This window comes from Equus przewalskii, chromosome 4 (genome assembly GCF_037783145.1).
Source record: "Equus przewalskii isolate Varuska chromosome 4, EquPr2, whole genome shotgun sequence".
Lineage (NCBI taxonomy): Eukaryota > Metazoa > Chordata > Mammalia > Perissodactyla > Equidae > Equus > Equus przewalskii.
In genome coordinates this window covers 107,506,829-107,528,319 of record NC_091834.1, presented here as the reverse complement: position 1 = coordinate 107,528,319, position 21,491 = coordinate 107,506,829, and the positions used below count along the sequence as shown (strand labels likewise).

Here is a 21,491-nt window from a genome sequence, read left to right as displayed (position 1 = left end):
CTTTTGTAAAATGCTCTGTACAGTCTTTCTGCCTCCTAAGGACAATGCAGGCAGTAGAGCTGGACCTTGGCTTGCTGGTTCCATGACTTCGGTACGTCTCGGTGGTTAGGACTCTGTGTGTTGTTGCCATTTGTAAGAGACGTGGCTGGACGTGCGCTCACCAGACACAGCAGAGACAGCTCTGCGTTTGAGCCAATCCTGTGTGTTGCTAAATATATGAACTGGTTTCAATTGAATTTTACGTCTTTTTTCCCAATGTAAAATGCAGCCAGATATTCTGGTTGACTTAGAGATTAGAATATTTAGTTTTCGTTAATTAAGATGTCACTGTATTGGCATCCTATTAACTTAAAGTTTCTTTATCCAGTGATAGTAAACAAGGCGTGAAAATGGCTGTTCTCCCCTATTTAATGGGATAAACTATTGGTCTCATCTGTTTTGGTTGCTGCTGGCTTTTACTTGCAGGATATCTTGGTGCCCCTAGTAACTATTATTTGCTGAAAAGAGTGATTTTGGGGGCCAAGTATTTTTAGGTAGAGAATTCCTTGTGGAGTTGTACTGCACTCTAGAACTCTGACAGACTTAAGCTGCGGAGATTCAGATCTCCGGCTCCACAGCTGCCATGTTTCATGGTCAGGCATTCTGGACTGGGGGTGTAATGTGCAGAGTAGTAAAATGTCGTTACTGCAGCTGAGCGGCTCAATGTAGTCCTGGCACAGGAAGCCAGCAGATTTCATTCTAAACGCTCTGCCCCAGAAAAGGAGTGGAAGTTGTGTATTAATGGCTCCGACCCCTCCTGGTCACAAGCTCTCTCCTTCCCTCCACAGCATCCATTTTACAGTCCTAGTGCCCCAACATAAGAGATTATTGAACATATTTAAGACCAAATTGGTTACCAGTTTTAATGCAGAAATGCATTAACAATTGTTCCACAATTGGCAACTCATCCCAGTACTGGGAACCAATACTTTCAAAATTGGATTTCCTGGAACTTAAGGATGCTATGAATGGACTAAAGTGGAATGAAGTCTTTTTATCTTTTTGAAATCATGATAATGTGCTCACTGAGTCACTGACAATGGCCTTTCATTTATTTTATTGCTTTCTGGGAAAATGAGGTTGATTACTTGAAATCTAGTTTTGGGATCATTTTAAATGTGTTCATGTCATGTACTAAAGTGCTAGACCAAGGGGGAAATTACACATAAAATGTATGTTTGAGCATCATATCAACAACTTTTTAAATACCTGAATTTGCTAAATTGTACCAATGCACTTATATTCACCATCATAGCTGTGTGAGCCAGAGTGTTTCCTGCTTGTTGTATATGTGAGAAATGGATAACAGTTTAAAAAAATTAGTTCCTTTTATATTTTGAATAATTTTATGATGTTATGAATGTGCCTGATGCTGTACAGGGAAAACATTAGGAAGTTGTGGAGATGCCACCTCTCGCTGAGTGCAGAGTCCGCACGAGTGGCAGACCAGCTCCTGTTAACAAGGCAGAATTGTGAACCCAGAATGAATTCTTTATGGTTTCTGGTTTTAAAAGATGTCGTGGAATCTTAATAGTGTTGTCGCAAGCTACCTAACGGTGTTGTTGGGCAAACCCGGTTTGGGCATCCATGGCGGTGTAGCTGCATGTGTCGTCAGCACGCTACCATTGGTATGCGCTGTGTCCTGCGCCACCTGCGTGTTTCAGCTGCCTGCACATCCAGTGAGTTGCATTTGGTTCCTTCTGGGCCTTAATGACACAACACTGTTGCCATTTCTCGTTCTTATTAATGGAGACACAATCCTGGTGATGGAATTTAAAGGGCATTTATTTTGCTATTTTATACAAAACGATACAAACCTAATGAATAGGCATACAGTTAATGCCACCCTAGTCCCCATCAGCATCACGTGGTCTGCATCCTGAAGGGTGAACGGGCATACAATTAATGTCACCCTAGTCCCCATCAGCATCACGTGGTCTGCATCCTGAAGGGTGAGCAGGCATAGAGTTAATGCCACCCTAGTCCCCATCAGCATCACGTGGTCTGCATCCTGAAGGGTGAGCAGGCATACAGTTAATGCCACCTTAGTCCCCATCAGCGTCACGTGGTCTGCATCCTGAAGGGTGAGCAGGCATACAGTTAATGCCACCTTAGTCCCCATCAGCGTCACGTGGTCTGCATCCTGAAGGGTGAGTGGGCATACAGTTAATGCCACCCTAGTCCCCATCAGCGTCACGTGGTCTGCATCCTGAAGGGTGCATGCACCTGATTTTCGTTATTCAGAATCTGTTCGTTGTACTAGGTGATACTTTTCTGGGGATTCTGCTTAATTTATGAACTTGGGCATGACCATAGGGTATTAGTGAATATTAAAATTAAGCAGGTTTTGCACAAAGAGGTGCTTACTACACTGCAAAGTGTATAGAAATGACTGGTAGTTACATTTAATCTGTGTGGCCAGGTCATCTGGTCAGATTGGGCAAAGCAGAAAAATCCTTTTTTCACTCTTCATTTCCTTGGTAGTTTGTTCTGAAATAGTCTATTTCTAATCAGTTTTTTTTCATTTCCCCTTTCAGAGAAAATGGGGTTAATCATCTTTTAAAAAGGCATCCACCTTTGCTTCACCTCCCGCTTGTAGAGCTCCTGCCTCATCACCTTTTGGGTTTCCCAGGACTTACTGCTGGGGGTGACCTTCGTGTCCCGATTTGTTTCCTTCCTGCCCCTTGGTCGGCTCTTTCTACAGCCTTCCCCTCTCCTGGCACTGCAGAGGTTGCACTTTCAGCACTGGACTTCTGCGGGTGGTGTGTTTGACTCACTCACTGACCGGGATGTGGCCTGTCCTTACTGGTGTGGATCCCTTTCATCTTAGTGTTGTCTGGCCGACTGTTGTCTGATCAAAGCCTCTAACACTTGGTGTCTGGCAGCCATTGTCTCTTTTGGCTTGCTGGAGAGGTTCCGCGTGTTGTCTCAGATAACAGGCATCTCCTTATTCAGAGAACTTGGTGACTTTCCGTGAAGTTCTCACGTCCAGAGCCCGGCCCTCTCTTTTCTCACCTTCACCTGTCGAGTGTCTCTGCCGAGTTAGCGAGTCTTCTCTCTGCTGCATTGCCTTCTGGATTTTGTGTTTTACACATTGTCTTGTCTACATGGAGGAGGAAGAGGCCTCCTCTCTTTTGGCATTGCCCTCGGACGCTAGCTGAGGGCTGGGCTCTGGACCCTGAGGCCTGTGGGTGTGTTGTGAGGACTGGCTCTCAATGCAGGAGTGCTTTTAAAACACTCATGTCAAGTGTGGGCCACAGAGCTAGGGACCCAGACGGTCAGACCCCAAGCCTGAGTGTTTGATCCTGGAGCCCCTGATGCACTACGTGCTACCCAGCCTCTGGTGTCTGGTAAAGGGGGCAGGTGTGTTTGCTTTGGAGAATACAGTGGAATCGCTCAGGTGAAGTGAGATGAATCCTCCGTAGTGTGTTCTTGATTCTACCTTCTGAACTGCTCCTCCCGAGCGGGCATCAGTGCTTTGTGCTCCTGGTCCCCTCCAGTAGGTTCTCTCCTGGGCAGAGTGCGTGCTAGTCCTACGCTGATGTCAACACCCGAGGACAGGGCCCTGCCCAAGAGGAGCCTAGCCTGTGTGTCAGAGAAGTGGACACAGCGCCTGGGCGCCGAGGGGAGGGGCGTCGTCAGACAAGGCTCGTGGTGAGTGGAGAAGCTGGCCTTGGGCGGGCTTCAGGGACTAGCATGGCTCTCAGGCAGACTGGCAGGGGAGAAACAGTGGCCCACGGAGGGATGGTGTGGGAGGCCAAGGCGCAGAGCCTGCACACCAGGCACAAGGCAGGATGGGGCCCGGCAGGCTTGAATCCAAAGTCAGACTTTGCCACAGGAAGTTGTATCTTCAGCACCCACAAGAAGCACTGGGGCTTGAATTTCACGGTGCCAGATGGAGTCAGTACCACTGTCCTGTGACCCTCGGGACTGGGCTGGTGGCCCATGCGCTATGCCTGCAATGAATCCAGAAACCAGGAGGCAGCTGGTGAGGTGGAAGGAAAGGAGGCTTCACTGCAGCCTCAGCCACACGCACACAGGTTCCCCATCCCGTCTGGCCCTGCGACCCTTGGTCACACCTCTATTCTCCATTCTCGTGGGATGCCACACAGCTGCTGGACTATGCTCTCAGGATGGAGTGTGTGCATGTCACCAGCTAGCCTGTAGCCTGAGACCTGTTTGCGCTCATTGCACTTGCTTTGTGATCAAGAGACTGATTAGGAGCTGGCCCTGTGATGTAGTGGTTAAGTTGGCATGCTTTGCTTTGATGGCTCCAGTTCGTGGGTTTGGATCCTGGGCATGGACCCATACCACTCATCAAGCCGTGCTGTGGTGGCAACCCACAAAGAAAGTGGAGGAAGATTGGCACAGATATTAGCTCAGGGCTAATCTTCCTCAGCCAAAAAAAAAAAACGAGAGAGAGAGACAGAAGTAAATGTTAGAGGAATAACTGAGCCTTGGATGTTGAAAGAACGTTGTACTTTTTCAATGGAAAATGAGGATGCTTTGGAAATGCTCAAAAAAGCCCACTTGCTAAGAAAATGTGTGTTCATTTACAGGTGAGTGAGACATCTGTTAAAAAATTAAAAGTGAAAGTCAACAAGGATTCTGCACTCTTTTCTAAGGTACAAAGTTAGAGAATCAGAGGATTTCTTACGTATGAGGTGTGTTGGTGTTCCTCTCACTCCAGCCCTGTGGCACAGATGAGTCACTGAGGCCCGCCAGTGGGTTTTGTGGTGAGGCCAGGTGGATGGGGCACAGTGGGATGGTCCTGACTGGGGCCTGGTGACCTGCCCGCAGCAACAGGTATGAACGGCCACATCTGACTTTTCCAGTCAAGCTGCACTACAGCTCAGAAACCGGCACTGCTGAGGTTCTGATGCGTCATGGGCAGCAGTGGTCACATTTGCCCAGCAGCTTTGGGCAGGTGCCAGGCTGAGGGGCCCGCCAAGCCTCGCTGGCCTGTGGGGTCCCAGCCGATGACCAAGAGGCCACGAGGGGAGCCCCGTGCTCACCTGCTCTGCTCAGGAGCAGGCGCTGATTCCCCACATGGGCTGGTAGAGACTGCAGCAGCTGTGGAGGTGTCCACCAGGCACGTTAAATGTGGAACGGGCAGGAGGGGAAGCATCAAGCCAAGGTCTGTGGGGGAAAGACAGAAACGGAGGGCACAGGAAGGCAGACATGGGGAATGGATGGGGCACCCCATGCTTGCACAGAGGTCGAAGGCTGCTGGGTGAAGGGGCAGCAGAGACCACGTGTGACTGGGGACTCGTGTGTGAAGTGGAACGCTAAAAGCCAACTCTGAAAGAAAAAGGGAATCGTTTTGCAACTCTGACGCTTCTGTGTCCTGTGTTGATTGTTACTTGGAAGGGAAGAGTTTTCTTTATTGAACTGAACTGACAGATAAGTTTCAGAAGCAAAGTGTAGGAAAGAGGCCCTCATCACTTAGGCATCCTGAAGACGTTGTCGTCTGCTGTGTTCCGCAGAATGAGAATGAGGACTTGTTCCTGTGAAGGTGTCAGTGCAGTGGGAGGGGACGGTCTCCCTCAGAGGGGAGCGCAGTGCCGAGGCCCTCCACTTTTTTGATGATGAGAAAGGAAATGGAAAGACAGAGCAACATTGCTCCTTCCTCTTTAGAAGAAAGCAGATGAGTGAGGAAGTGTCAACCTGGATTGACTCAGTGGCCCACCTGCAGAATGCACGTGGGGTAGAAAGGTTCAGTTCCTGCTACTGAAGAAAAGAATGAGTCTGCTAGCAGTGAAGGCACACTGTCGTTTGGAGGATATCTTGCTTTTTGGAGAGCTCAACTCAAGAAGTTCATGTGATAACATCTGGGTGTCGCCCCTCTTCATATTTGTGTGAAGGCAAAGTTTGCTTCTGTTCGGGAGGACCTTAAGGATCTGCTTGTGAGCACATCTCTCTCCTCTCATCCTCGGTCTTCAGAGAAGTATTATGTGCTTCTTTTCATGCCCTCGCTGCAGCTGCAACCCCGTGTGGACGAGGGGGCTCGCTTCAGGGCAGAGACGGGGCAGCCTTCAAGGTCAGGCCCTGGCTTTCCTGCTGAGAACCAAGGCTGGTTGACTCGGAGTTGGAATATAATCCAGACTTCAGTGTGCATTCATGCTCTGCACAAGTATGCATAGGCACCTCTCTTCTAGATGCTTCTATCAGCACCAGAATGCATCAGCTAACAGGGTCAGACACCGATGCAAAACCGTCCTGCAAGGATGTGATCAGGGTCAAACTGCAGAACTCAGAAGCGAGGCCACTGCAGTCGGGACTGGAACAAAGGCAGGACTGGAGTCCAGGAGCTCGGGGGCCCTGGGAGGCTGGCCAGGCTGACACCAGGGTCCTGGGGAACTATCAAGAGAGGGGCCTGGGTGGTGGGCATGCATGGGTGGGAATGGCAAGCTGCCTCACTCGAGCTGAGCTCCCTGATGGATCCCAGGCCTGGCCTGTCCTCCCTGGGTCATGCTCTCATGCAGAACTGAGTGTGGAAAGGGCCAGACTTACCTCGAGAAGTTCCCTTTGAGGGTTTCCGAGTTCCGTTGTCTCTGAGGATGGGTAGCTTCTGCTGGGTCTCCTTCGTAGTTGGAGGACAGTTTCCCCATTTCTGAATCATTCAGCTAATACGTCTTGGGAGTCTGCCATGTGCTAGGCACTGTCCAGGTAGCAGGGGGGCTGGGTGAGGAAGACAGAGGCTTGGCCCTCATGAAGGTGTGGCCTCATGCGGAGGGTGAAGGAGGAGGAAATAAATCAGTGTCGTAATGTAATATGGTTTGGTACAATATACTGTAAGGTAATGGGGTATAAGGGATGGGATGGATAGGATGTAACATAGTATGGCATAGCAAGCATTGTGTAATAGAATATTGTGTAATGTAATGTGGTACAGTATAATTTAGCAAGTGTAATGCGATATAATAGTATAGTGCATAAATAGCATAATAACAGTATAGTGTAATATGACATCAGGAAATGTTTAGTGTTCTGAAGACAGACAAGGCAGGACGTGGGAGCCAGGTGGGCTGGGATGGGGGATCTGTTTCAGACAGGTGGTCAGACGAAGCCTGGGGGTGGCCTTGGAGCAGACCCACTGGGCGTGAGGCAGCCAGTGGACACCTAGGGGAGGAGTGAGGAGGTGGTGGGGTGCGTGCTTGGCATATCCTGGGAACATCAGGAGGCCCATGTGACAGAGGCCCAGCATGTGTTTGTGGGGCCGGGTGGGCACAGGAAGGACTTGGCCTTCTTTCCTCAGGGTGGGGAGGGCCCGCTCCCAGGCCTGGAGCAGAGAGACAAGTTGGTGGAGCAAGTGCCCGATGGCTGTAGCTTCAAGGAGGTTTTGATGGGGGCTAAGGGAAGACACTGCACCCCACAACTCCTTCCTAAGCAGCCAGGTTATCCTTCTGGCATTTTGACAAGGGTTTGCTGAGTGGAGGTCAGTGCTGTCAGTGAGGAGGATCCATGCCGTCCACCCAGCTGGGGAGACCCAGCAGCCTGTATGTTTGTGATTAGCCAGTCTTCCTCATGACTCTACTCTGCGTGTGAATGAGTCATTGCTGTAAAGTAATTGCGCTGGTCCTAATTTGCAGGGTTACCTGTGTAGAAATGTGTGAATGCCATTTGGGGAGGGTGAGGGAAGGTGGGTAGACTAAATACTAGGAAACGTGTCACTCAGCATTCCCCCTTGTACGTTCATTTCTGTACTAAAGCAGCCTGTGCATGGAGAGCATCCTTTACAGGAGGAACATGCTCTCACTTGCAGATGGGCGAGAGGGTGCAGATCCCGTTTGCTCCAGGCAGCATCTGGCCTCCTGCTGGTGCGCTTGAGTTCTTGGTGCATGGTCACATTCACAGTGACTTAGGAATCCATCCAGAAGGGGAGCAAGGACAGCCCTGGGCCCAGGCCCAGGGTGACCCGGTTCCCCCTGCTCAGGAGAGGCCCTGCGAGATCTGCTATGCACATAGCCAGCTGTCACCATGCGGCGTGCAGGAACCACGGCCAAAGCACACCCAGTCGGCCAGGATTTGGGGAATATGGATAAATATCCAAAGAAATACAGCCAAGACTTTTAAGTACTAAAACTTAAAACCCACCTCTGAACAGAAATGAGCAAGAGTTGTCTGAAATGCATAGACAGTTCCCTGGAGGTGTTCAGGCATGGCTGCCAGCGTTTATGGCAGAAGGACCTGTTGGGAACATCAGTTAGTCTCACTTGCGACTCTCTGTGCTCCCGGGGTCCCTGGAGGCTGCTGTTCTTGGTCTACTTTCTGTGGGTCCTCGGCTGGCCCGTGCTCACTGCCTTCCGCCCTGAGCGGATGGCAACCTGGAGGCCCACCGCCTCTCCATATGCTGCTTCTGGAAGGGCCTGGACTACCACCTTGCCAGGTGAGCCTTCGGCTTTGGCAGCCTTTAAATAGTGTCTCAGCTGGACCCACTACTATGCTGGATCCTAGTCTGTGCCTTCTTATCTGCCCCGCAGGTAAAGAGTGCTTAGCTCCCCTTTTAGGCATTCTCGTATGACACTGCCTGACACAGAGCTAAATAAATTATGCCAAATCAGTCTCTGGTCTTCACACTGTATGTGGAAAGTTGTCTATTTTTAGCAAGCAGGTTCTGCATGGGCCACAGGGGTCTCTTTGGGGACCCAGGGCTTGGATTTAGTGCTCTGTCCCATTGTGTAGACCCTTCATGCAGGGCTAAGTGGGGCAGATGCGGGAGTCAGGGAGAAGCCGACTCCATCCAGGAGTGTGGGGTTCTGGGGTCAGAGACCCTGGGCTCAGATGCGTCCTCTGTCACCTCCCAGCTGTGAGAATTGGGAAGTGACTTAAGTTCCAGTTCCCTTGTCAGTAAGGTAGGGGAATAGCACCGACTTTATAGGGTTGTTGTGAAGATTAAATGAGACCATAAGACACTTGGCAGCAGCCTAGCCTCTGAAGGCTCTTGGTATGCGTCATTTCTGCTGCTGGTGGTTCCCCACTGTGGATGTCGGAGCTGCGGGGTCTTCATCTGTGACACGGGGATGCCGACACCCACTGAGCCGGGTGGTGGTGAGGCTGACATGTGATCACGGGCGGTGGTATCCACCGTGTGAAGGGGCGCTCTATCGAGAGCCTACTGATTCCGCACAGGTGACTCACGTGTGCTGCCTGCAGCCCAGGCCTCGTCTAAGAAGATTCAGTGACTCCCTCTCCTTTCCCTGGAGGGTTCGTCTTTCTGTTTCGTTATCTGTGTGATTTCTTGGTTTTCTGTGGAGATGGATGCTAGTTCCAGGTGCACGCGGCTACCTCGTTTCTACGTGAGCTAGACGCCTCTGTGCCCTGACAAGACTGATTCTGGAATGGAGGGGCAGCTACCTGAGCAGGAGAAAGGAGCCTGAAGAGTAGGTTCTGCTGGGCTCTGGAAATTGCTTCACACTTTCCAGAAAGCAAAGGTTTATTCTGTATGACTCGTCTGTCCCTTTGTACGTGAAGAGTGTTCACTCAGCGAGTATTTCCACTCGTGCCAGCACATCCCTGGGGCTGCGGGCAAAGCGTGTGCGTGGATGAGAATCCTGCCCTTGGACAGCTTGCGTCGGAGCAGGAGGCCTGACCAGACAGGGTGGCGTGTGAGATGGGAGAGTCCTGCAGGGACGATCGCCCGGGAAGGAGGCCTCAGGGCAAGTGTGGTCAGAGGGCCCCCAGGGAGGGGCCTGGGACTTCTGGGGGCAGGCGCCCAGCAGAGGGGTCGGGAGGCAGTGGCTCTGATGCGGGGATGCCTGACCCGCTTGGGGCCGTGAGGAGGCGAGGCTATAGAGTGGCGGTGGCAGGAGGGAGCGCGGGGAGCTCGGAGCTTCTCCCCCCATAATGCAGGTGGGGGAGCCTTTGTACCGTGTGCCCAGGCTGCTCACGCCCCTGCTGCTCAGGGTCCAACTTGCGCCAGGAGCACCACGCCCCGCAGCCGTTGGGGTCCAGCTGGAATTGCAGTGGGCTGGTGCCGGGCCGCCCTCAGCAGTGATGGGTGAGAACTGGAGGGCACCCACCCAAACTCCCTGCCCCTGGGGAGTGGCTCTGTGGGTGGCCTGCATGGTCTCCCGGGCTCCGGGCATGGTCGGTCCTGTTCCCTTGACCGTCAGTGGTTCAGTGAAACCCTCAGTGCCCTGTGCTGGGTCCCTTTGCTTCCCGCCTCTCTTCTCACAGCTCCACAGTCCCCCGAATAATAGAAACTTCAGTCCTCCTCTCAGGTCGGCTTTGGGGAGCCCACCTAGGTAGGACGCTGGCCCTTTCTTTGCGTGGGGTGAGAAGCTGCGAGAGTCACGTGATCTGAAGCATTTCGGAGGGTCGGGCTGCCTGGTGTACAGGTCGTGGTGGGGGGTGTAAGGGAGGAGTGAGGACGAAATCGGGAGGCAGTCCTTGCAGTCATCTGGTCTGAGATGACACTGGCTTGGGAGGGCTGACAGGCTGCAGACGCTCAGCTGGGTGTGATGTGGAGATTTAACTGGCTCAGTCGGCAGAGAGATTGGAGGCGGGTGAGGAATACAGAGAGAAACCGAGGCTGGCCCATCCACTTGGAAGTGGGAGCTTCTATTAACCATTTGGGGAAGTTGGTAGAGAAGGCAGGTTTTAGGGGATGATGAGGAGTTTGATGTGGGACAAGTTGCATCTGGAATCAGACTTCCAGGTATAGGCAGTTGGATATTTGGATCTGTGCTTTGGGGGCAAGACCCCACTGAAGGCATGACTCCAGGAGCTGGTGATGCGACACCCAGCACCGTCCTTAGAGTTCATGTGTGGTTGTCGAGCCAGGTTTCGTAGTCCCACCCTTGTAACCTGTCTGCTTTCTTTCCTCCCTCCTTCTCTTCTTCCCTGCACCCTTCCGGCCTCCTCCTTGCCCTCTACAAATATTTCTTGAGTCCTGCCCTGTGCCAGGCTGTGCCGGGTGCTGGTGCAGCAGGAGACTAGCTGTCATAGGCTTGCCCTGGGAGCCTGGCATCCGGCGGAGAAGGGAGACAGAGAAGGGTGTTCTGATATGTGCAGGTCATGATGCTGAGAAGGCAGGGCCGGTGTCCTGGAGGAGAGAGAGGCTAGAGCTGTGTTCCTTTCTCCAAGGGGAAGTAGTGAGGAGTTTAAGGGGCATGTTGGGATCAGATTTGCACTTTAATTCTGATACATTTGCATTTCCACAAGCTCCTGGCTTCAGCTTGGGGAATGCACAGTGGGGACAGCTAAGACGGGAGCTGAGGAAATGGAGTAGAGGCCTTTGGGTGGTCCAGAGAGGAAAAGGGTGGTATGGATGGGGACACAGTGACTCAAATGGGAGGACAGTGACCCAGAGGGGGATGGTGACTCAGATGGGGGGATAGTGACATGGAAGGGGGATGGTGACATAGATGGGGGGGATGGTGATTCAGATTGGGGGAGGGTGACCTGGATGGAGGACAGTGACCTGGGTTGGGGGAAGATAACTCGGATAGGGGGATGGTGATTTGGGTCAGGAGACAATGGCATGGATGAGGGGACAGACGCATGGACAGGGCATTGGTGTTGGTGAGGCTATGAGGGGAGAGGATTCTGGAGGCACACCTACTGGCCCTGGTATTGGATCACAGGTGGGTAGGTATGCGGGAGGAATCGGGGGTGAGGGTTGACTGAGTGGAGGGGTGTTTGCTTGCTGAGGCAGGAGGCACTCCAGAAGATGCATTAGAAGGAAATGGTAGGGGTGGGTTAGCCCGTGTATTCTGGGGGCCCGCAGACTCTCAGAGGAGGTGTGGGATGTGCAGTCACACTCGCAGACATGGGTGGAAAGAGCAGCTGGGCAGCCCTGAGCTGATTTTGTGGTGGGCAGGCATGGCCTGAAGCATCTGCCATCAGGGGAGAGCAGAGTTTGTGATCCAAAGGGCCTTGGTAGAAATCTGCTGCTGCCCCCGAGCCCTATAAACTATGACCCAGGCCTCTGACCTTAGACAGCTCCCTCCTGGTGAAAGCCTAGTTGGTTTGTTTGTAAGTGGTATGGAAACATTAGTCTGTAGGACTCAAGTGCTGAGTGAGGTGAAATTCAGGAGAGGACCTAGCACACCAGGGACGCTCAGCGAATGGACATGTCCTGGCAGCTGTTACTGTTGGGATCTAGTCACCAAGTTCCCTGAGCAGTTCTCTTCCCTACCACGTGGGTTTCTCACCTCCACTGTCCATGCCTATGGCAGTGTTGGGTCAGCGGCTGATCTGGGAAAGCTGGGCTGGTTCAGCAGTCACGGCACAGCTGGTGCCCTGTCGGTGACCACAACACCCACAATGGGAGGTGAACGCATACGTGGGGAGCTCACAGAGGAGCATGTCCAGTGACAATGGGCTCTGGCCCTTGAGCTAACACTCAGAAGACACTGCTGGCTGTGCATTTTGCTTTTCTGCTTAATGTGAGCATGGAAACTCCCGACCTTACAGTACACGAGGGGACCGTGACTGTTGCACCATCACTGCAGTTCTTTTTCTACACGTGAAGGGTATTTCTACTTTCTCTCATCATCTTGGCATAAAAATGTTAGCTCCTTTGTGCCTAAGTAGAAGGTGGCTCATTTTGAATATAGGGCTGTGGGCTACTGTGCAGCTTTTAAAGACATTGCTTCAAGACAGGCATCTGAGGGAGGAGACAAGCCATGGGACAGGCCACATCAGCAGTGCAAGGAGGGCCCATGCCGTGGCAGCCAGCATGCCCTTCCAGCACAATTTCTGTCAGCTGAACCGCTGCCTCCCATGCTGCGAAGCAGGCTTTCTAAGTGGAGAGAATGCAGCGTGTGTCGGAAGCCGCCTTCCTGGGAGTTCTCCTGGCAGTCCCCATAGCAACTGCACGGCAGGCAGAGGGACAACAGAGCAGCGGTGGCTACATTTCAGCTGGGCCTGCTGCTCCTCACAGGGCATGGGGCATCAGTAGGCTCTGAGTGGAGGTTTTCCCATAGGGCTCTCAGCCCCGCCGCTCTCTGGGCCCCGCGGTCCTCAGGGGCTGTCCTTTGGCTGCTCCACGTCAGGAAGCCTGGTGTACCGTGGGTAGGCCTTTTCTGCTGGGTGCCCATCCCTACCAGCTCTGCGGCCAAGCACAGGCCTTTGACACTTGAATCTGTCCCAACGTTATGATCTTAGAGGCTCTATGAGGCCCAACTTCTTAAAAAATTCTTCCCACAATCGCGTCAATATCTGCAATCCTCACCCTTCCTCCTAGAAGCTGTGTGGCATCCTAACCCCTCCGCAGTCACTAGCATCTGTTAGCACACCACAGCAGCACAGAGTTGGTCAGGTTAGCAAACTGTCACCTGGATGGCCTGGGGCAGGTCCTGCAGGTGCCAGGACTCAGGAGAGGGCTCTCTCACTGGAAGGATAGAGGAGGCTCAGAAAGGTCCCTGAGCCCAAGCTGCCTGGGTGGGGTTGGAGCGGGCCCTGGCATTTGGGACCAGCATGAGTCTTTTTGGCACTTTGGGCAAGAAACCCTTAGAAATCTGTGTGTGGGGAGATCTGTCATTGTCAGACCTTGCTGGTCAGCAATCGCTCAAGGCCAGCTCTGCCTTCCAAGGACTTGTTTCCCATCCATTAGCCCACTTTTTCCACCAGCACAGAGATACTAAAGCTCTGATGGCCCATTCTTGAAAGTGAGTCCACTAATTTACACAGCAAGACTGGTGCCCCACGTCCATCCGGCCATGTGTGAGTTCTTTGTAGGAAGATATAAGGTGAGTGTGTGTCAGGGCTCAGCTTTTCTTGTACTGTCAAGGATGACACTGTAGGTAGCTGCACTGTGGGACAGCACTCCCAGTGTGATGATGGATGTGTTAAATGCAAGTTAGTCCACAGAATAAGGGGTGCCACTGGGCGCCATGGACACTCCCTCATCCCATCACATCCACAGCATTCATATTTTATTTGTGGGACTGAGAGCCACACAGCTCCCTCACTTTCAGGTCAGCGCCTTTGTCCCCATTTTGGGTGTCTTGGCTGTAATGAATTGGCCTGTAAGTCATGAGTCACGTTAAACCAGGTTCCACTTTCCTCAACCCTGTCTGGATGTCCACTCTGCTATTTTGTGACAGATGAGGTTGGCGAAACGGAACCACGAAGAGTGGGTATTGGGTTCAGAACCTGAGTCCCAGTCTCAGTTCCACTTTTTTGTCTTGTGACTTTGAACGACTCAGTTGCTCTCTTCAAGCTCCAGCTTCCTTCTCTGTCACATAGGACCAATAATTATGCTCCATGGGGTTGCATTAGGATCAAATGAGGTAGCAAGAATTTGATATGAGAGCAAAATTTAAATTCTAAAGGGTTTGCAAATTGTTAGTTGTCCTTGCTCACCTGAGGTTTCTGTTGGCTTTGTGTGCCTGGAATGCCTGTAATCGGAAAGATATTGTGCGAAATCATCAGAAAAAAAAAATCTTTTCAGTGGAGTTAGCAGTTTGGCCAGGAGCTGACGGTCGTGTCTCCTGGGGTTGGAAGGATAACAGCACATTGTGCATAAAGAATGTAGGAGGATCTTGAACTGACAAGATCCGTTACGTGTGCACTAAAATGTGAAACCTCAGATCTTCTCAGGGTGGGGTAGGAAGTGCATGGGTGACCATCGCTCACTGGACTCCCTTCTACATAAAGACCAAGACTGTTTACTACTGAGATGCTAGCGATTCAAAGGTGAAGGCAGTGCCTGGGTTCTTGAGGATCGCTGGAGAACAGCATCAGCACGTGGAGTTAACACGTCGTCAGAAGGCAGCTCGGGAAGAGAAGGCCTCCTCTGTCTGATAGCTCAGTGCTGATCAAAGGTGGACTGCACAGTTATACCTTTTAAATTTAAGGACAGTTTGCACTCTGTCAACACCTTGTCTTATTACAATTGCAAAGCATGAAAAAAGAAAATGCATAGTGCAAGGTCTTCAGCAAAAGTGATGATATAACCCTCCCATGGTATAAAATGGTACAAATAGAGTCTCGTCAACTCCACAATCTAGTTGACATCCCCACACAAACCCTGTGGTGGTAGCTCAAGCTGCCACTTGTTTGAAGAAACCTGTTTATGATGAAACAAGTGTAGATATCCTGGTTTAACAATGACAAATTGGGCTGAGCTTTGATGTCTGAACAGTGACCAGGTGCAATAATTTATTTAATTTTATGACTGAAAAAATGAAAACAATGACCCCACCAGCCAATGCTATCTCGTAGAGGTGCCATTTCACTTCTCTTGGTTGGAGAGCTTGGAACAGAGATGCTGTATGTGGGGCCTTTATGACGTTAGGGACCTGGGCAGAATGTGAGACACCACAAGGAGAACAAAGCAGCACATGTGGCATCTCACCAGCCTCACCAAGAGGCCTTCCTCTTTTCTTTCTCCCCAACATTTAGGGAGTGGAAGGAAGGGAAGTGAGGGCTCAGAGCTCGCGGCAGTGGGGCCACCCGCTCAGCCAGGGCTCTGCCCTGGCTTGCTCCTGCCCTGGACCCCCACAGCCCGACTCCCTTTGCAGACATATCGGAGTCCTGCGACTGCCTTCACCCAGCTCTTCCTCCAGCCCAGCATGCCCATCTCTTCCTGTCCCTGTGTCTGACCCCCACCTCTCTTTCCTGGCTGTCGGATCAGTGCCAGCTCTGCAGGAAAGGTTTCGATGGCAGTTCTGTTGGTTCCTTGTGACTCCTCTCAAGCCCCACAGCGTCTGCCTGTTACTCCCTACTTGACCCACGGCCTCACCATCTTCCACTAGGGATCAGCCACCTACAGCCCTTGGCCAATCCCGGCCTACTGCTGCCTTTGGGGTAAATTTTTATTGGCGCACAGCCACACTCATCCATCTACGTCTCATCTGCGGCGCTTTCGCTGTAACAGTGGAGATGAGTAGTTACAACAGAGACTGTGTAGCCACAAAGCCTAAAATATTTACTCTCTGGCTTTTTATAGATAACATTTGCTGAACCCAAAGTTTTAAAACAGTGGTTCTCAAAGTATGGTCCCTGGTGCAACAGCACCACTGGGAGCTTGTTAAAAATGCAAATTCCTGGCCCGTCCAGCTGTACTAGGTCCTGAATATGGGGTGGGGCCCAGCAATCTATGTGAGGACAGCCCTTCAGGTGCTGTTGAGGACACTAAGGTTTGAGAGCCCCTTGCTGTTCCCTAAAGATGTAACCAAGTGCTCAGGCATCTCAGAACCCAAAACCAAACTAAGTGCTTTGCCCGCAACAGGAGCTCAACCAAATTGGTGGCTGATGAGAGCAGTGATATGGAGAAAAGAAGAATCTAGGCGTTGGAAATGTGTTTCCCTCGTCTCTTGAGATGCCCTCAATGGAGGAGTCTTAATCGAAAAGCACGTGTATGGCATTTTCATTCATGCAGAAATAAAAATTTCACCTTAATTCTACCACCATTTCCCTCCGCCTGGCTATAGGCACCTCCCACCGCCTTCAACTGCAACAACTGACACGAACAACAGTGCACCGCGAAGGCAGAACTTAGCTGCTGGGCGCAGAGGAGTTTCAGTAAGACACGTCCTGTCTTCTCCCAACTCTGACAGAAGGTGTTGATCTCCAACCGCTGCTCCCCTGTGATAACCGAGGAGCGTGTTGGTGACGAGGTGAAGCGCTGGGAGTCTGCTGAGGTTCCGCTTCCCGCTGCTCAGCCTCACTGAGCTGGGAGGGATGTGGTTTCAGTGTTGCGCTGTGGAGTCCACAGTCACCCACTCTGTCCCTGAAGTCTGTGCAGGTCACCATAACCAGCACCTTTTTGTTGCGTCCCTAAGTCCAGACAAGGTCAGATACCTCCAGAAGGGGTCTGTCAAGTGAGAGTTGGGACAGCTCAAGTGACCTAGCAGTTTCCTAAAAATAATCTTAACTTTAACATCTTTACATAGGGAAAATCATTTATTTTGTGTCTGTACAATGTTTTGGAATGTCTCCACAGCATTTTGTAAATGTCTCACGGTGCCCACTTAAAGTTGGTCTTTTAGCACTCAGAAATTCTCTCAACCGAAGAATTTGGGAGATGTTTGAAGGTGCTTCCAAAAGGAGAAGCTCAACTCTCAGTGCCTGAGACGGAATGCCCTGTGAGTCGGTCCTGTGACTGCTGCCCAGGCCTGAGACTGGCCCTCCAGGGAGACAGAAGCCAAATTTAAAGTCTCTCTCCATCCTGGAGCCAGAAAAGCGGGCTGTTTGTGAAGGAGGTCTTGAATGAGAGGACACACCTGCCTCGGGAATGCACCGTCCCAGGCTGGATCAGACACCAAGGAGGAACATGGGGCGGCTGCCCCTCTACTGAAGACGCTTGTTTTATTGTGGCACTGCTAAGTCTCCAGAACTTCCAAACTCACACTGTTTACTTGCTAAAGAAACAAAATGGCATCGTTCTGTGATTACCAAAGAAGATAAATAGAAACACAACTTCATGTCAGAAGGGACTTTGGACACATAAGTAAACTGAGGCCCAGCAGGAAAAATCAATCCCCACTTAAGTTAGAGAGCCAGAGCAGCATCCTCCCCAGAAGAGTTTATGTTACATGCAATTGTTTGCATTTCCTTATTCTTGCTTTTAAGAATACATTTTCAAGAACTAAATGATCACATAATTTTCTTATTCTAAGAGAATGCAGACAGAGTGACATTCTCATGCTCTGGGGTAATTTCTGTTCTAAATATGCAATTTCACAACTTTTAAAAGAAGTCAGGTTTCTTTTAGCTGCAGTTAAATCCAGAAAGTGTTATGTTTTGAAGGCCCTCATGGAATTTTGACTTTATTGTTCTAAGAATGAATGTGTAGAAGAGTTCCCTGCATCAATTTAGTGAATGGCTCCACGCATTGTCTGCTCAATGTGAAATGTGGGTCGTAAAGTGCGCTTGACTTGACCTGTCAAGTCGTAAGTGTTGTTGCTGTAAACCCTGCCCTCCACCCCTGTGCACAGCCCCTGTCTGGCTGCTCCGTCCTCCCTAGGAGACACCATCCTCACCAGTTGCACCCCTCTCAGCCTCTGTGTCTCTAAGACACTTACCTGAGACTCACCTTTCCCTTTGCCAAAAACCACTTGAGAACAGCTGGTGCTGGAGGCCTGTGTGCCGAGGGATGGTTACCTAATCATTCCTTGAGATTCTCCAAGATGTGTTCTGTGTTAGTCTTCTCCAGACCTTTATAGGACTGTCTTGTAACCTGATGTTGTTGGCTTCATGAGGGTGAGATGAAGGGACTCTTTCGGGGAAAGCCCACCTGCAGCTGATTAGGATGCTTCTCCAAGTCTCTCGACCAGAAAACTCCATAATAAATCTCAGAGCTCAAGGCCAGGATAAAGGTTGGTGTCTCCATTGAACTGCTAGGATTCCTGCCACTAGATGGTAAGAATTGCTTAACTCATCATGTTTTCCTCTTTGCTCTGCCTGCCAGGAACCTCATACCTAGATTTTGTGCCCACTTGCTTAGCATCTCTCACCCAGGAATATATCATGTCATATCATATATCATTTGTATCATATCGTATCATACATAGCATAGTGTGTTGTATCATATCATATTGTGTCACATCATATCATGTCACATGATACCATTTCATGTCATGTCATATCACATATCATATCATTTGTGTCATACTGTATCATATCATATCACATTGTCATATATTCTTTCATATGATATCATATTGTGTCACATTGCATCTATTGTGACATATCATATTGTGTCATATCCTATTGTGTCATATCGTATCACGTCATATCATATTGTCTGATATCGTATCGTATCATATATTTTTTTCCTGCTTGCCTTCCCCTCTATCACTTTCTTCTCAACGTCTCTCTGTTAAGCTGAGTCTGCATCACTGCACCTGAGTTCCTAAGTAAGCTGCTTTCAGTCCTTTCCAGAATCAGGCAGAGCATTGATCAGTCAATGAAATTAGTTGCTCTGTGTCCCCATCTAGAGTCTCTGTCCCCAACTTTCCCCAGGGACACCAGCTTACCTGATGTTTCTGTAATATAGTCACGTGCACACAGAGCAGTTGAAATTCTCTTCTAGTGACACTTGGATAATGTCAGAACTGGTGGTCAACCTGCTCATAACAGAGTGGGCTTTTCGTCTTCCCTTCCCTACAAGAAGCAAATGTCCTCCAGCAGATGAATTTCTGGAAGCCAATTGAATGGGAGAGTTTTACATTACATTGAAGAAGAGTGGGACATTGGAAAAGAAAAAGGGTTGTTCTGGAAAAGATGGAGCCATTGGCATCCTGCAGATACAGTGTGTAGACAGCTCTCTCTCTGTAGATGACTCTCTCTCTGTATAGGTGGCTCTCTCTCTCTGTAGATGACTCTCTGTAAAGACAGCTCTCTCTCTCCTTCTGTAGATGACTCTCTCTGTGTAGACGGCTGTCTCTCCTATGCTTGCACACAAAGGCATGGTGGTTGTTCATCTGGGGGCAGCCATGGTAAGAGCGGCTCACATGAGATTCTCAGTTCTGTGTACCAGGTGGTCTTCTAAGTGCCCTTTAATGCTGAAGACCACCTACAGAGGGTGCTGTTTCCTCCCTTTTGCAGAGCACAGAGGGGTGGGACGACTTGCTCAAGTTCACGCCCAACGTGGTAGTCCCCAGCAGGAGTCCAACTGGAGTTGTGGTGGCAGAATTTCCTGTGCCTCCCGAAGCAATAGTCACAGTCCTTCATAATCACTCCCTTCCCCATTCCACTCTCACCCCATGCCTCGTGGGGTGGGGAGGGATGTTAGGAAGAGGTTGACGACCTGGACCCTTGAACAAGTGCTGGGCTCAGACCCTCCTGTTGGAAGCGCAGGAAGTGTGGGAGGCTCAGTCCCACCATGCTGTGTGTGTTCCACTCAACGGAAAGGCATGAGTGGTGCCTGCTGCATGTGGGGCCTGAGCCATGGGCACTGCCCGTGCTCCTCCCCACAGTACAGTCTCTGGTGCCTTAGGGTGCACAGTTCTCTTGCACACACCTACCTAAGGATGTGGCTTTTGTTCAAGAATTTTGTCTTGTCATTGAGATAGTTGGGTCTGAGGGACACTCCTGCCTCGAGCACCCAGCCCTGGCTGCGTGTGCCTGCTGTGGGCTCTTGCTTTGCATCACAGACACCAGGAGTCGGAGTTCTCAATGCCTTTTCAGGTTAAGTTTGAGTTGAGCAAGGAGGTTAAACCCGATTTGCTCTGTGCACCTGGCTATTTTCTCCTGAACTGTGCAGGATTAACCCTGTGTGCTCTCCTTCCTATTATGGAGGGAGGTTTGCACTTTATTTGGAGGCAGGAGCCTCGTGGCCCCCAGCCAGCAGGCACAGGTATTTGCAGTGTTACCGTCACATGGATGTTGCCTATCCATGGGCCAGAAGCAGAACAGACCCTGGGAATACAGATCCGAGGGGCCAAGATGCAGCAGCTGCTCCCGATTGCGCCTGACTGTCCTGTGAGCATCCTGGGGCCGCCGGCTGCTGGACTTTGGAATGAGGTGGCCACGGCCCTGCAGCGAGTCCACACACACTCTTCCCGAGCTGCTCGCTGGACTGGTTAGTGGAGAGCAGCAGGTACAGTGGGTTTTATGTGTGCACCTAACCCACCCCAAAGGGGCTGCCCAGGGCCTTACCCTGAACAGTGGAGTTGTGGGGATGTGTGCACACACGTGTACGTATGTGTGTATGTGCGGGTATGTGTGTGCACGTGTGTGTGTCTGAGCATACAGAATGGCCATTAGTCAGTTGGATGATAAATGTTATTGGGGTGACCTTGGAGAAGTTGTCTAGGTTGCTTCCTCTCCCTAAGTGTCACTGAAAGTGTCTGAGAAGCTACCAAGCTCCGTTCCCACATGTGTGTGTGTGATGGCCACACAGAGCTCCGTGGCTGCGGAATAGTTGACGTCAGGTGAGACTGAGTCTGAATCCAGCGTCTGATTCACATGCAGCCATCTTCTCCGAACCCCCTTTCTCTATCTGTAAGGTGGAGTCAGCATCCCTCCCTAGAGGACAAATGTGGGGTCCCAGCAGGTGATATTTGCCAGCTGGCGGGTGCCTGGCAGGAGGGGAGCGCTCAGACCGGGCTCTGCCGTCAGCATTGTGGGTGCTCCATGCTGTCTCACTGCTGAACACTAGGTCAGGGCCTGAATTTCCCCAGCGAGATAAGGGCTCAGACCCTGAACTCTGGCCTGTCTGCTGTGGGAATAGAACGGCGCTTTGAACGTCACTGAGCTCAGCACCGCCTCTTACGAGCACACCACGTTCCTGGTTGTTTGGCACTTTCCTTGATGGAGGAGCAAGTGTCATTTTGGATTGTCGTTTTCCTCCTTAAATCTTTAGCTTCCACTTTTGCTTGTTAAAAAAGTGTGTCATACTCTTCACCAGGAGTAGCGAGGGTGGGTTCTTAGCTGCTCACACTCAGAATGGCTCGTAGGACATTTGACTTTGATGCTTCAGCAGATTAACAACCTTCTTATTTGCACTCAATTTCAGATCCTTCTGGTGTTGCACCTGAGCAGTTTCAGGTGTG

The 21,491-nt window shown here is 50.9% G+C and overlaps 1 protein-coding gene across 8 annotated transcripts in view; it reads left to right on the top strand.

The window, feature by feature from the left end:
* The window catches only part of PTPRN2 (protein tyrosine phosphatase receptor type N2), a 924,814-nt gene that overhangs the window by 440,320 nt on the left and 463,003 nt on the right, over positions 1 to 21,491 (top strand). The window lies entirely within an intron of this gene.